Below are 15,708 nucleotides of genomic sequence, written 5' to 3' on the forward strand. Positions count from 1 at the left end.
TCTTTTAACTATAACTGTCATATGGAAGCATTAGCCCATCCCACTAAAGTGATTATTGTGTATTTGGTATTTAGTGAGTACATTAGGGTGGTCTGAGTCAATGACTTTTACTAATTAACAAAAATGGCTTCAAAGAACATTCCTACTACCAGTGTCTGAAATGTGTCTGCTATTTTGTTAATAAAATAATCATATTTATATATTGGGTTATATTTTGGTAATAGTATTTTTATAATAGGACACATATGTTCTATAATCTAGACAGTCACATTTATGTCTTAACTTACTCATCTATTTCATTTTTAACAAAGAAAACCTCAAAATTAGCATGAGTCACATGATTAGAATCTATTCCTGAAAATATGTATGATTTAAGTCAACATCCAAAGAGGTCAAATGCTTAATTCAATATTCTTTATTTCCTTCCTCACTGTTGAAATAAATTCTATAAAGTAGTTAATCAATTATTTGAAATTTTATTTAGTTAATAATTTCTATTAAATTTTGAAGTTTTATATCACATTTATGATGTGTAATGTTATTTTAAAAGGTTTCAATGATAATAACTTCATTTGTATAATAAATTTAAATAATTAGAAAAGCTGTCATGAATAAAGAGTATAGTTGATTTACCCTAATACATTTGGTAATGATACATTACCATTATATTCTGTTTGATCTCAACAGAAACCAGTGACTTTGTAAGCATGATTTTAATAAGAGTAATAACTGAGTATCAAAATATTCTATGATGATGGGTGACATAATGTAAAGCCAGTTGTAACTGGAAAATCTAGGGTTTCACTACAAGAAGCAAGCTTCAGTTTGAAGCAGGAACAGACTGCAGCTACCTTCTTGAAGTTTTGGAATCAATCTAAAAATCTGTAATTGGTATTTATTTTACCTTTCTGATTCTTGAGATAGGATCTGAGGAAAGGTGGTACATAAAACTGCTGGCTATTTCTCTACACTCTTCTGAGATTTGAAGTTATACTTAGCTTCTTTACTTGTGTGTGGAGGTCATGTAAATATCATGGATGAAGTCAGTGTGTAGGGCAGAGACAATTCGCAGGATTCTGATCTATCTTTCCACCATATGTATTTAGGGAGTAAACTCGGGTTGTCCCCACGGATATCTAGTTTCATTACTTTGAAACATCTTGTCAGCACTATTTCCTCTTCTGAACTGAGATTTTCTGCTGTTTATTCTCTGATTTCAAATATTGTTTCAGATCCCCCTTTCCCACAAATAAAAATCACAGTCTCTTGTCTTTTGAAAATGATCTTGTGAAGTATTGTTATCATAGTGTTTTATGATGGAAAGATGAGGAGTACCAGGTGAAGAAAGGGACTTAGAATTTTCAAATTTTTAATGGTTTCTACCACAGACTCTCTAGTTTGTTGACTGTCTCTCTTGTATCCATCTTAGTAGTTAACTTTCTTGAATATAAGTGAATTTTCTAACTCTCACCATTCTTCTTGTGTGGAAAGTAATTGATGTTTCAATTTTTTTAAATTGACCTAATAGGTATTTTAAGAGGTAAATGTAGAAGTCTATTTATATTACACAACTTTTAACATTTTTCTATACTTGTCATTATTTACTGACTATTCATTATAAATTATCCCATTAGTGAGCAACCTGCTCAGAAAGTTAACTAGGCAAGAAAATATTCTACAAATACATGCAATGTCATTATATAAAAACCACTGAACTTTTTAAATATTGCATGAGAAAAACCCCAAATATTTAATCTTCAAACACTGCACAGCAAGCATTTATTCTAAAACAATATATTAGAGATTGCATAGGATATATGCTACAATTTACTGATGTTTATCTGAGAATCTAGTATGATTGAGCACCCCATATATTATCTGGAAATCTAATTAATGATAAAATTTTTAAAAGTAAGGTTTTGGTAAAAACATTTAGCTATTCCTAACTTCAGCTTTACTGAAAAATTTTAAAGATCGCCATCATTTCTCACAAATAAAAGTGAAGCAGCAATCTGTCTATTTTATGACTTTGAACCGCAAAATACCATACTGCTCTAGGGAACCTTAATTAACAATGGAGAAGCTGTGTGGCCCATTTGAGGAATTCATCTCTTTACTTGTTTGTGTAATGTTTATGTTCAGACATAATAGTAAGTTTCCCACACCTAGTAATCAAATCTGAAATAGTACATATCTACTTACCTTTAATAAACAATCAGATTTTCCTTTATAACATTATACATATTATCTTTGTGGAAGGAGATTTTATAGCTTTCTTCTCTCTTGGTAAATCTCCCTAAGGAAATTTCATCTAATTCATTTACCTCATTGCAACTAAATCATTTGAGCAACTTAAAAACAATGCTTGATATTTGGTGCTAATTACCTAGGATATCCTACATGTTCCCCTGTGAGAAAATGTAAGGAACAATTCAAAGAGAGAAACAAAATATTGTAAATGATTAGTGCAGTCCCAAAGAGATCTAGAATGTAAAGGCACTCTCACATTCACTTCTATGGAAATTATGATTAAAGTACAATTGTCTAGCACAGAGACTATTACAACTGGAGAGAAATTTCAATGTACTAAAAGTAGACTCATTATTATGTATATGTAATATAATTCTTACACTGTTAGGTACTATTCACTATGACTTATCAGAAACAAAATCTACTGTTAGGTGTAATAACTCAAGTCCCATAACATTGCATATATTTTCTCTTTGTGACTTCAAAGTGGAGAAAAATTGAGAAAGAAATTGGAGTGTAACATAAATATATCCTTAAAATAAGTATTTAATTTTGATCTATTTACCAATCTTTAAAATAAGACAAAGGACATATTAACAAAAAAATCTGCAACCATGCTTTAAATTGTCCTACCAAACATCCAAGAGAATTAGGAATTTTTTTATTTTATTTTATTTTATTTTTTTTACAATACAATTCAGTTCTACATATCAGTCACAGATTCCCTTGTTCTCCCCCCTCCCGCCCCCTCACCTTCCCCCCAGCCCATCCCCCATTCCCACCTCCTCCAGGGCAAACCCTCCCCCAAGGACTGAGATCAACCTGGTAGACTCAGTCCAGGCAGGTCCAGTCCCCTCCTCCCAGGCCGAGGCAAGCGACCCTGCATAAGCCCCAGGTTTCAAACAGCCAACTCATGCAATGAGTACAGGACCCAGTCCCACTGCCTGGATGCCTCCAAAACAGATCAAACCAATCAACTGTCTCACCCATTCAGAGGGCCTGATCCAGTTGGGGGCCCGTCAGTCATTGGTTCATAGATCATGTGTTTCCATTCGTTTGGGTATTTGTCCCTGTGCTTTATCCAACCTTGGTCTCAACAATTCTCGCTCATATAAACCCTCCTCTTTCTTGCTAATTGGACTCCTGGAGCTCCACCCGGGGCCTGGCCATGGGTCTCTGCATCCAGATTCCCTGAGTCATTGGATGGGGTTTCTAGCACAACAATTAGGGTGTTTGGCCATCCCATTACCAGAGTAGGTCAGTTCGGGCTGTCTCTCCATCATTGCCAGCAGTCTATTGTGGGGGTATCTTTGTGGATTTCTGTGGGCCTCTCTAGCACTTTGCTTCTTCCTATTCTCATGTGGTCTTCCTTTACCATGGTCTCCTATTCCTTGTTCTCCCTCTCTGTTGTTGATCCAGCTGGGATCTCCTGCTCCCCCAAGCTCTCTTTCCCTCAACCCTTGCCCTTCATTTCCCCCACTCATGTTCAGGCTGTTCATGAAGATTTCATCCATTTCTCTGTCATTGGGCGATCCCCGTGTCTTTCTTGGGGTCCTGTTTTCCAGGTAGCCTCCCTGGTGAAGTGAGTAGCAGTCCAGTCATCCTTGTTCCACATCTAGTATCCTCCTATGAGTGAGTACATACCATGTTTGCTTGCGGAGCTAGTCATAGGACTATGTGGCTGCAGTGCCAACAGTAATCTACACAGTGAGTTCCCAGTCATCCTGAGATGTACAAGATTGTCTAAGAAAAAGAGACGACAGAAGTAGAAATACACAAGGAAATTATTTCCTGCTTTTAGCCCTGAACAACAGTTTCCCAGTGTAAGAAAAGAGATAATAGAAGTAGAAATACACAAAGAAATTATTTCCTGCTTTTATCCCTGAACAATAGTTTCCCAGTGCCAAGCATCTGAATGTCATTCATAGATTTTTTTTTCTGTTACTAAGTTTCACATTAATGGAAACACCAAATACATACTCCTTATTTTCTTTTATCAATGTTCAGATTACTAGTGAAAATCACCCAGGCCTTGATTGTTTTGTTGTATCAAGATCTGTGGTATAAAGTCTCCTACTGATGGAGATTGTAGTACTAGATTCTTTTGGAAACCTGATACAAATGTTCCTGTATATTTGTTGATGTCTGATTCAAACTTTCTTAGCTATAATTCTTAGAGCAGAATCCTGGATAATGAGATCTTCAATGGAAATTTTTTTAGACTTATATCACTTTCTATTACTGATTCAAAGTATAGCGGTCTCATTTCCCTATTATTTTTTTTTCACACCCAGGCAACTTTATTTATTAACATACAGTTAAAACCACATTTCAGTACAAATAAAATACCACCATATTTCCCCTTTTCTATTTTAATAAAAAGAAAAAGGTTATAACTAACAAAAGAAAAACTATATACAAAAGTACATTAACTATATACAATATATACAAGTAATAAATACCTAAACAATGTCTAGTCCATTTGTATTTGACAAATTCAGAGAAAATAATTTCATTATCTATCCTATTTTGGTAAGTCCAAAATGTATCTAATTCACTTTCTATCCTAATTAATCTTCAACTATAACTAACTAACCTTCAACTATAACTAACTAATCTTCAACTCCCTCAGAGACCCAAGAAGGAAATAATATTAGCTAACAAAAATAAAAACAGGAAGTGCATGCAAGCAATTTCCAAAAAATTTGTGAGTTGACAGAAACAGCCAACTGCCTGGACAGTCACCTGAGGTTTCTCTGCAGTGCTGGGGCATCATCTTCAGTCTATGGGCTTAGCATATCTGACAGACTCATTTGTAAAGTAGGATGTACACAAGGTCTACAGTTCAACCTCACATTGGGTGAGAGCAGTCCATGTACCAGAAACACCTGAATTCCACTAGTGTCATGTCATGATTCAGGATTTTAAATTCTGGAAATTGTTGATGGTTATTTAATTCAGCTGTCAATTCTTCTTGGCTGTGTATATATGACTTCATCTCAGCATCCCGTTCTTCTCCACATCCCTCTATCAAATGCCAGTCTACTATTGAGAGGCGTGAGCTTAGTTACTCTTCAAGAATAACTGTTTCAGCTGCTGTTCCATTGCACATCAGAAGCCATCGGCCCACTGCCTAGTCAGCTGCCTTCAAAGAAAAGAACACTGTACTCTTTCCGAATTGCAAAGGCCACTTCAGGGATGATACCATATTGTCCTGGCCTCAGAAGATGCCTTTTGATAAAGCCATACTAAATGTGCATTTGATTTAATTTATTATTTTAACACAGAAATTAGAAGCATAAAATATTTTCTTACTTTTTAAATGTTCACTTACATGTAATGGTAAAAGCTTTTTAATGTAGAGTTTTTCATTTTCATAAAGTGTCTAAAATTTTGCCAATTTTTGGTGAAAATTTATTTCTGTTTTTTTCATGGTATTATAAATTGACTCTTTTTCTTGCATACTATATCCTGATTCTGGTTTCGATCCCTCTGCTCTTCCCATTTACTCCCCACTTGCCTTTCCATCCAGACCCACCAGTTTTCTGTCTCTCATCAGAAAAGAACTGGCTCCTAAGGAATAATAATAAAATATAACAAAATAAAATAGAAGATAAAACAAAAACATCACATCAGCGTTGGACAAAGCAAACAAAAAGAAGAAAAAGAGCCCCCCAAAAGGGACAAGAATCAGAGACCCAATCATTTGTATGCTCAGGAATCCCATAAAAATACTTAACTATGTTGTGGAGATCCTGTAGCTTTGAGTCTGTGGGTCAGGTCCCTTCACATGCTCCAGCAGATCATAGATTGGGTGATTGTTGGGGTGAGCCAAGTCATAACCTGGGATCTGGGCCTGGGCAGCTGAAGGGTTGGTCTGCCACACAGTCCTCTCCTGGTGGTGAGCACTCTAGCATTGCTCCAGCTAATTTCCCTCTTTACAGCAGTGAGCAAGGGGTGGTAACAGTTCATAGGGCCACAACAGGATATCCAGGAAGAGTCCTAGTGAGGACCAGCATCAATAGTGTGGTAGAAAACAGAGGCATCCAACCAGATCAATGATTCTTTGCAATGAACACTTAAAAGTAAAGATACATGGACAAAGTATTTACTGTGTGATTCACTGTGGCACACTACAGCTTCCATGATGAGATTTTACATTTTTCCCCTTTTAAATTTTTTTCTTTTTTATCTTAAATTTTGTTTTATTGGGGGTGGGGATGCAGGGGCAGAGGGCAGATGTGAAGGAACAGGGAAATAAATGGGACCAAGATATATGATGTAAAAGACACACAGAATAAATAAAAAGAAAAAAATCAAAACCCCTCACTAAACTAGAAGCCATTATATATATGCAGAGGACCTGTTGTAGACCTATGCAGGCCATGTGCTTGCTCTCTCAGTCTCTGTGAGTTCATGTGAGTTTTGCTCATGTTGATTCATAGGACTTTGTTTTCTTGGTGTATTTCATCCCCTCTGGGTCTTACACTCTTTCTGCCTCTGCTTCAGCCAACTTGCCTGAGCCCTGAGGCAGGGGATTTGATGGAGACATCCTGTTTAGTGATGAATGTTCCAATGTTCCTAACTCTTGGCATAATGACTGGTTGTGAGTCTCTGCATTTTGTTCTAATCTACTATAGGGGAATGTGCCTTTGATGATGGTTGAGCAAGGCAAAGATCAATGAATGCTAGTAGAATGTTGTGAGGGGTCATTTTATTGGTAAGTTAGTTCAACAGAACAATGGTTTTTTTGGTTTTCCCCGAGGTCTCTGAGCTATCTAGTCTCAGGTTCTTGGTCACCCAAGCAGTGTCCAGTATGGGTTCCATCTTGGAAAGTGTGCCTTAAGTCAAATCAGATATTGGTTGCTTACTCCCACAGCTTTGTGCCACCATTTTACTAGCATATCTTACAGGCAGAAAACCAAAGCTGAAGAAAAAATGGAAATGAAAAATTTAGAAACTCAACTCAGAGGCATGCCTCACCAACAAGAGATGGAAGAGAAAATCTCAGACATTGAAGATATGATAGAAGAAATGTATTCCTTGGTTAAAAAAAGTTAAATCTAAAATGAAAAAGAATCCAGGCACAAAACATCCAGAAAATCTGGGACACTGAAAGAACCTAAGCTAAAAATAATAGGAATACAGGAAGAAGAAGAATCACAAGTTAATGACTCAGAAAATGTTTGCAAGAAAATCTTAGAAGAAACAAGATACACACAGACACCAAATAGATTGGACTAGAAAAGAAATTCACCTTGGCACATAATTATCAAAACACTAACCATACTAAACAAAAATTATTAAAAGTTGAAAGGGAAAAAAGAATGAGTAACATAAAGCCAGACTTATTAGAACTAGGCCCTCTGCATAGGCAAGTTGTTCAGCTTTGCTTGTTTAAGGGGCCCCTGGCAGTGGGATCAGGATCTGACCCTGGTGCATGAGTGGGCTTTTTGAAGTGGGACACCTTACACTCTCAAATATTATTAAAGGACCAGCCTTAATAATATTCTTCCCAGGGGCCCAGAAGAGAAGCTACAAATGGGAAGAATTATTTTCAGGAAAAGAATCTAAGTACACTGAGCTCTTTTGTCCATCTACTTTATTCCTCTGGGATAAAATTCTGTCTACATAGATTCAGTAGTGTTCTCATGCCTAGCTCCTTTCTTGCCCACTTTCTCTCTACATTTATCTGCTGTCCTTTCCATGTTCTATCTTAATTCTCTCATCTCAGTTCTGCCCCATCTTGGTCTTTCTCATCTTGTTCTTTCCCATCTGGCTCTTCCTCATCTTCCATCTCATTCTTCTAGTTCTCCAATGAAAATCCTCTCCCAGTCTTTGAGGTTTACAGTTCTATACCCATGCAATAGTAGTGCTCTAGCCAAAGCAAGGTCACCAGGTTTGAATTCTTACAGGGTCATAAAGGCAGACAAGAGTTTTCCTCAGGGGGTGACTGTCAGGCTTTTTTCTACAACACCAAAAGGGAGAGGTAAAGGAAGAGGTCAACTAAGAGCTAAAATTGGTTAATATATCAGAAAGAGGGAATTTGTGTGCTCAAACTATATTCCTAGGGGTGGTTCAGTAAATGTTAGGAGTCTATAATGTTAATATAAAAATACCACTAAGGCTGTATAAGAAAGTAGGGTCTCAATTTAAATTGCATAAGTTAAAATTGCAATTTAGCAGATAATGGTATCTGCCTGACTTAGGATACAGGTGTTGTTTGCATAAGGGTGTTATGTAGTTCAGGAGATTGTTTGGCCTTGGGTGTTTAATAGGTATTTTAGATAAACACATTGCTAGGAGTACTTGGAAGCACACATAGCATACAAGGAAATCATTACAGGAATAGGCTAATATATATACAAAAGCTAAAATATCACCAAGGCTTCTTAAGCCATGGCTTAACCTTCAGAAAAGTCCTTGACTTTTCCAAGTAGTAACTTTTGTGATAGTAGCTGAATTCTATTACATTTTCCTTGCTGCTTGCAGCATTACACAGCCTTGGTTCAGGGTGAGGGGCTTGAGTCTGCCTCAGTTGAATGTACCAAGCTCTGCTGACTCCTCATGGGAGTCCTTGTCTTGGAGGAGGTGGGATTGGGGGTTGGTTGGGGGAAAGGCTGGGAAGAGCAGGAGGACAGAAGAAAGGGGCAACTGTGGTTGGTATGTGAAATGAACAGAAAAATTCTTAATAATAAAAAAATAAAAATAATTAAAAAAATAAAAAGTAATTTTAAAAAAAAAGAATTACACCTGACTTCTCTATGGAGAGTCTTGAATCCAGAAGGGCCTGGACAGATGTGCTGCAGATGCTAAGAGACTATAGAAGCCAGCCCAGAGTACTATACCCACCAAAACTTTCAATCACTATAGATGGAAAGATGAGCCATTCCATGATAAAACCAAATTTAGCAATGTCTATCTACAAATCTAGCCCCACAAAATGTATTTGTAGGTAAACCCCAAGCTAAAGTGGTTAAATACACACAAGAAAAAACACAGAATAAATAATTCCATGCCAGCAAAATCAAGAGAGAGAGAGAGAGAACAACAATGACAACAAAAACAAAATAACATGAAACAGCAATGATTGGTCATTGATTTATCTCAATATCAATGATCTCAATTCCCCGATAAAAGCTACAGACTAACAGAAATGGATTCAAAAACAGGATTCATCCTTCTGTTGCATCCAAGAAACACACCTTGATATCAAGGATAGAGATCATCTCAAGGTAAGAGGATGGAAAAGACATTCCAAGGAAATAGACCTAAGGAGCAGGCAGGTGTAGTCATTTTTAATATCTGACAAAATAGACTTCTAACCAAAGCTAATTAAAAGAGATAGGGAAAGGAAAGGGCACTACATACTTATTAAAGAAAGGAAAACTCCAAGAGAACATTGCAATTCTTACCTTTTGCCAAATTTTAATTGCATTTTTTTATTTTAGGGGGGTCCTAAATTAAACTGACTTCTCAGATTTTAATACAGAATTTATTATGATATTTTTATTTCTGTAGGCAAATTTTCTTTAGTAATATAAAACCATGTTTATTCATTTGAGGGGACAAAAATCTTCCCTTCATTCTAGATTTACTCATATAGAAAATTAATTGTAATTCAAGGAATAAATTAAACACTACAAACGTTAGTGAAATTTTTTTTTTTTTTTTTTTTTGGTTTTTCGAGACAGGGTTTCTCTGTGTAGCTTTGCGCCTTTCCTGGGACTCACTTGGTAGCCCAGGCTGGCCTCGAACTCACAGAGATCCACCTGCCTCTGCCTCCCGAGTGCTGGGATTAAAGGTGTGCGCCACCACCGCCCGGCAAACGTTAGTGAAATTTTAATTCAACATTCATATAGTTAGGACCCTCTTAAAGGTAACTAGAAGGAAAGAAGAGAGCTTGACTCAGTATCTACAATAATTTAAAGTTTTTCTGCACATTTTGACATTGAGAAATGTTGGAAAAATATATGATATAGCTATGATAAGATGAAAGGGTGAATTGTTGAACCTACTTTTAAAGAGCAATTTGTTTAAAATGTTTTACATTGGTATAGATTTTAGTTTATTGATACAAATTTAAAGTTAATTTTACTATACTGTATGTATATTTCTATTCTTGTTTAAGGTATTATGTTTGTACAGCTCATTTAAATTGTAATGGATATTTAAAAAATAAAAAACTAATAATTAGTCTCTATGATAGTCAAACTTATAGTCATATTAAGTTTTCTGGGTATACATAGATATAATTCAATTAGGTAGGTAATCTTCAAATGCTTGAAAGACCTACAAAATATGGCATTTAAAATGTTTTAAAAACTTAGACTTTCTCGACCGTGAGACACATCTGCCCCTGGCAGCACTGATTTACTTCAAAGAGAAAGATGGACATCGAAGACACTCCATGTGGAATTTATCTTCTTCTGGTCAAAAATAGCCATTTGGGCAAGAAACTGTTCTTGCCTGGACTGCTTAACAAAATGTTGTATCGATTAGACATACATGGCCCATAGAAAGGTGACCACTAAATTTTGCAAGACAACAAGGTCCTTTCAGTTCCTGCTTCATGGAAGAAACTGCAATCCACAGGACACAGAGAGAATTGACTGAGAGACTCTAGGCCTGTGGGCTAAAAATAGATACCCCAATGTTGCAAAAGAACTTTGGGTAACTGTCCAGGTAGCCAGCTGTCTCTGTCATTCTAGATTTTTGGAAGTTGCGTACAATGCTCTTCCTGTTTACTTAGGTAATATTATATCCTTCTGAGGTCTTTGATGTAGTTAAAGACTAGATATTTATAGTTGTAATTTTCCTTGGTTATAATAAAAGATAAGTTAAATATAAAACCTTAAACTCACAAATATAAGATAAATAAAATATTTTCTTTAAATTTGTGCATATAAATAGACTATATATTGTAACTATAATTCTTGCTTGATAACTGTTTTGTTATATATAATTTTACTATGTTAAGGTTAAAACTTTCTTTTTTAATTAAACAGAAAAGGGGAAATGTTGTGGGATAATGCTTTTGTAGACTGATTTAATAAAATGCTAATTGGCCAGTAGCCAGGCAGGAAGTGTAGGCAGGATAAACAGACAAGGAAAATTCTGGGAAGAGGAAGGCTGAGTCATATGATGCCAGCCTGCCATCCAGGGAGTAGCACGTAATGGCACACATGTAAAGCCACAGAACATGTGGCAACATATAGAATAACAGAAATGACCTGAGTTTAAGTGTAAGAGTTGGTCAGTAGTTAACCTGAGCTAATGGCCAAACAGTTTTAATTAATATAAGTGTCTCTGTGTTTTCTTGGGTCTGAGCGGCTGCAGAATGGGTGGGACATGAAAAAACTTCAGCTATAGAGAAACTGTGGATTTAAAGCATTTTCAAAATGTTTTTCTGAATTTCGTTCTATCTCTCCAATATCCTTCTTTTCATCATTGCTGTTATTAACATGGACTTTCTTGTTTGGTTAGTTTGCCTAAGGGTTTGTCGATCTTGTTTTACTTTTCAAACAACCAACTTCATACTTAATTGATTCTTTTTTAATTTTTATTTTTGAGATATAATACAACTACATCATCTCTCCCTTTCTTCTCCTCCCTCCAAATCCTCTCATATACTGTTCCTTTCTTTTTTCATTAATTGTTGATATATATACCATGCTCAATGTGTATAATATTACTTGTATACATGTTTTAAAGGCTGATAATTAAAACATCATAATATTTTTTTTTCTTTTTAGCATTTTTAAAATTTTCTTCTAAAGATTTAAAAAAAAATTTCCTATCTACTTATTTAGGGACTGGATTCTTTTTGCTTTTGTAAGACCTTAATGTGTACCATGAATTTATTTTTATTGAGATTTCTCTGGTTTCTCTTCACTAATTTCTACATTAATTCTTTGAGGATTTGTCTGGACCAAATTTGCTCCTGTCCACAACTCCATCCAGATACATTGCACCTTTCCCACTGACCAAATTTGTGTCTTCTTTAAAAAAAAACAGCACTAAGTCCAATATGTGCTGGCCAAATACACATACACACACACACACACACACACACACACACACACACACACACACACACACACAATTTGCATGTGTGGCCTTCCACTACAGCATGGTCAGCCTACCAAGGGCTACTGGCTATCACTCTCATAGCAGTTATTAGTTGATAATACATCCTTAGCTGTAGGTGGGACTTCACACCCAAATCCCTTCTCTTTGCTAAGATTTGCTTTGGTTTGAGGCTGCAATGTGCTTATGCATAATATTACAATTCTCATAGTTTCATATATACAACTTCCCCATTGGGTTCAGAAGACGCTCTTTCTTTGTGGTCATCTAAATCTTTTGGATTTATAAATATTTTACCACCTTCAGTCACTGGAAATTTTTATGCCTACTTCTGTGGGGTGTGTGTATGTGTGTGTGTGTGTGTGTGTGTGTGTGTGTGTGTGTGTGTGTGTGTGTGAGAGAGAGAGAGAGAGAGAGAGAGAGAGAGAGAGAGAGAGAAAGAGAGAGAGAGACAGGCAGACAGACAGACAGGCAGACAGAGACCCAGAGAGGAAAGACAGAGACAGAAACAGATACAGAGACAGAAAAAAATGTCTGTTGCTTCCAAAGAAAGTTTAAGGTAGGAATATTTGTCATGTGCCTCACCTTGTACATATCTGTAGAAACACCAGTGGTGTTTATTCCAGTAACATCTCACTTTGTGTCACTGAGGTGACACTTCATCATTACTCAATTGTTTTCAATTACTGTTTCTGTAACATTTTTAAAATTAATTTATTTTACATTCTAACCTCAATTTACCTTCCCTCCTCTCATCCCAGTCCCTCCCCCAACCTTCTCTCTGCTCTGGGCCCCTATCCACTCCTCCTTCTTTTCTATTCAGAAAAGGAAAGGCATCCCATGGATATCAACAAAACATGACATATCAAGTTGCAGTGAGTCTAAGCACCTCCCCATGTATTAAGGCTGAGCAAGGTGACCCAGTAGGAATATGGTCCCAAAAGTCAGTCAAAGAGTCAAAGACAGCTTCTGTTCCCGCTGTTAGGAGTCCCACAGAGGACCAAGCTACACAACTGTCAGATATATTCAGATTGCCTAGGTCAGTCCCATGAATGCTTGCTGGTTGTAAATTTAGTCTCTGTGAGCTCCTATAAAGCCAAGTTAGTTGATTGTGTGAGTTTTCTTGTGATGTTCTTGACCCCTCTGACTTCCACAATCTTTCCTCCCTCTCTTCAGCAGGATTCCCCGAGCTCAGCCTAATGTTTTGCTGTGGGTCTCTGTATTTGTTTCCAATAGTTTCGAGATCAAGCCTCCCTGATGACAATTGGGCTAGGCAACAATCTATAACAAAATATCATTTGGCATCATTATATTGATATCTTTTATTTTCTCTTCTTGTGTTTGGTTCTATCTTAGTTTTCTGGGGCATCCAGCCTCTGGGTTCTTACCTTCAGACAGTTTGTTTTTTGTAACGTTTTACTGAATTCAAAATGCTATATGTTTTGTTCTTTACTTGTAGTTAATTATACCCACTGGGGAATATTTGAATCATAGGAAATCATGAAGTCCCTTGAGGATACTGTTTCTTAAAGTTTCATCTGCAGCTCCACATGCTGAATAAGCTGCGAGGTCTCACCAGACATTGACAGAAATATATATATATTACTGATTCTTTTACCTAATTTGTTCTCTTAGAGGAATATGTCAAATTTTATTCATTTGTTTTTTGTGTTAGTATGTATCAACTGTTACATTTTCCTTTAAATATTATACTGTAGGCCCCCTTCAGTTACATACACTGATATATTTAATAATTTAAATGCCATATATTAAATAAAATTCATTTTTAGTAAGGTGAAGAAACCATGGAAAATGGTCCAGTGTCTTTGAAGTTGAATCTATAAATTAATTTTTTTGGTAAGTTACATTTGTATTAGAAAACTTTCTCTCTATTTACTTGGATTATTCACATTAAGTATAGTATATAGAAGTATATTTGTGTTACCCAATACTACTATATGTTAATTAGAATATTAGAAGTCATTAACTCAATGTTTAAATGCTTTCTTTTTTTACATTTTATAAGCTACCTGATACTCAAGAATAAACTACAAAATTAAATTTCCATATAATATTTGGAACTCAATTTATTCAAATGTACCTGTGAATTATAACTATTTTGAAAGAATTTCTTTCAGAAAATATCCTTTTTTTCATTACTGCTCTAAATGGTGGATCAGAGAGGTAGAAGAGAACTCTACCTATACAACATTCTGAAGTGTTTGAAAACCGACTACTGCCTATGCTGGTAGAGACTGTTCACAATCACATTGGCCTTTCCATCATTTTTTCAAGAACTAGTTCAAAACCTGGAAATTTAACTTTAGTTAAAATTGTAACTTATTTCATTCCATTTAATCATATGCTTGCAGTTATTGAGTGCTGTTTTGGAATTTTTAAATACAGTATTCTGTTAAGTTCAATTTTTAGTATTATAATGATATCTTGATGATTCTTTTATTTTTGTTACCATTATGTAGCAATTTCAAGGGAGAACATAAAAAAATCAATAAATTGTGCAGCTTAGTAATTTATCAAAGGAACATATAAACTGATGATTTTCACTTCTTTAGTTTCCATCTCAAAGAAGTTTCAGGTTGAAAATTAAGTTAATGTAATGGGTTAAATTAATACATTTTACATTGTTTATAATTATGTGACCTCTAACTTCCCTTCAAAAACACAAAAGAAGGTAAATAAATAGATACTCAGACAGGCTTTGTCTAGGTATATATTGTTGACTTATTATTGATACACATTGGACATTTAATATACACCTATTGCAGGCAGTATATCCTTGTTCCTTTTATAAAATCTTTTAGTGTAAATTTAATTTTATCAAAGCTGAGAGAACATAAACTAATCCATCAAAGAAATACAGTAAGTAATGGCAACATATTGAAATCCCAGGATGGGATAATATCAACCCATTGTCTATTTCTTACAATTGAAATATTTTAAGCAAATTAAATTTTAAAAACTGATATAGATACCACATACTTTATCATTTATTTTCTTCTTCATTCTGAGAAACATACCTTCTTCTACCTGCAAATATAATATGGATGATTGAGACAAATGTAGATAGATAAAAGCAATTTCTATTCTAATATAGGGACAAAAACTCATAAAAATAAATTTAATCAAGTACTTAATAATTGAACTTGATTATTTGTAGTGGAGACTTAATTAAACAAGAAGTATTGCAAGTAAATTGCTAATTACAATTACACACTTAAAATGATAACTTTCATGTTTGTATGTAAAAATAGCATGCATAATTAGAATTATGTACATGAAAATATTATTTATGCAAACATTTATATATCAATAGTAATCACAAATATAAATGTAAATTATGTTTACTCT

The sequence above is a fragment of the Peromyscus californicus genome, unplaced genomic scaffold (assembly GCF_007827085.1).
Source record: "Peromyscus californicus insignis strain IS unplaced genomic scaffold, ASM782708v3 Scaffold_7__1_contigs__length_154581171, whole genome shotgun sequence".
In the NCBI taxonomy this organism is placed as follows: Eukaryota; Metazoa; Chordata; class Mammalia; order Rodentia; family Cricetidae; genus Peromyscus; species Peromyscus californicus.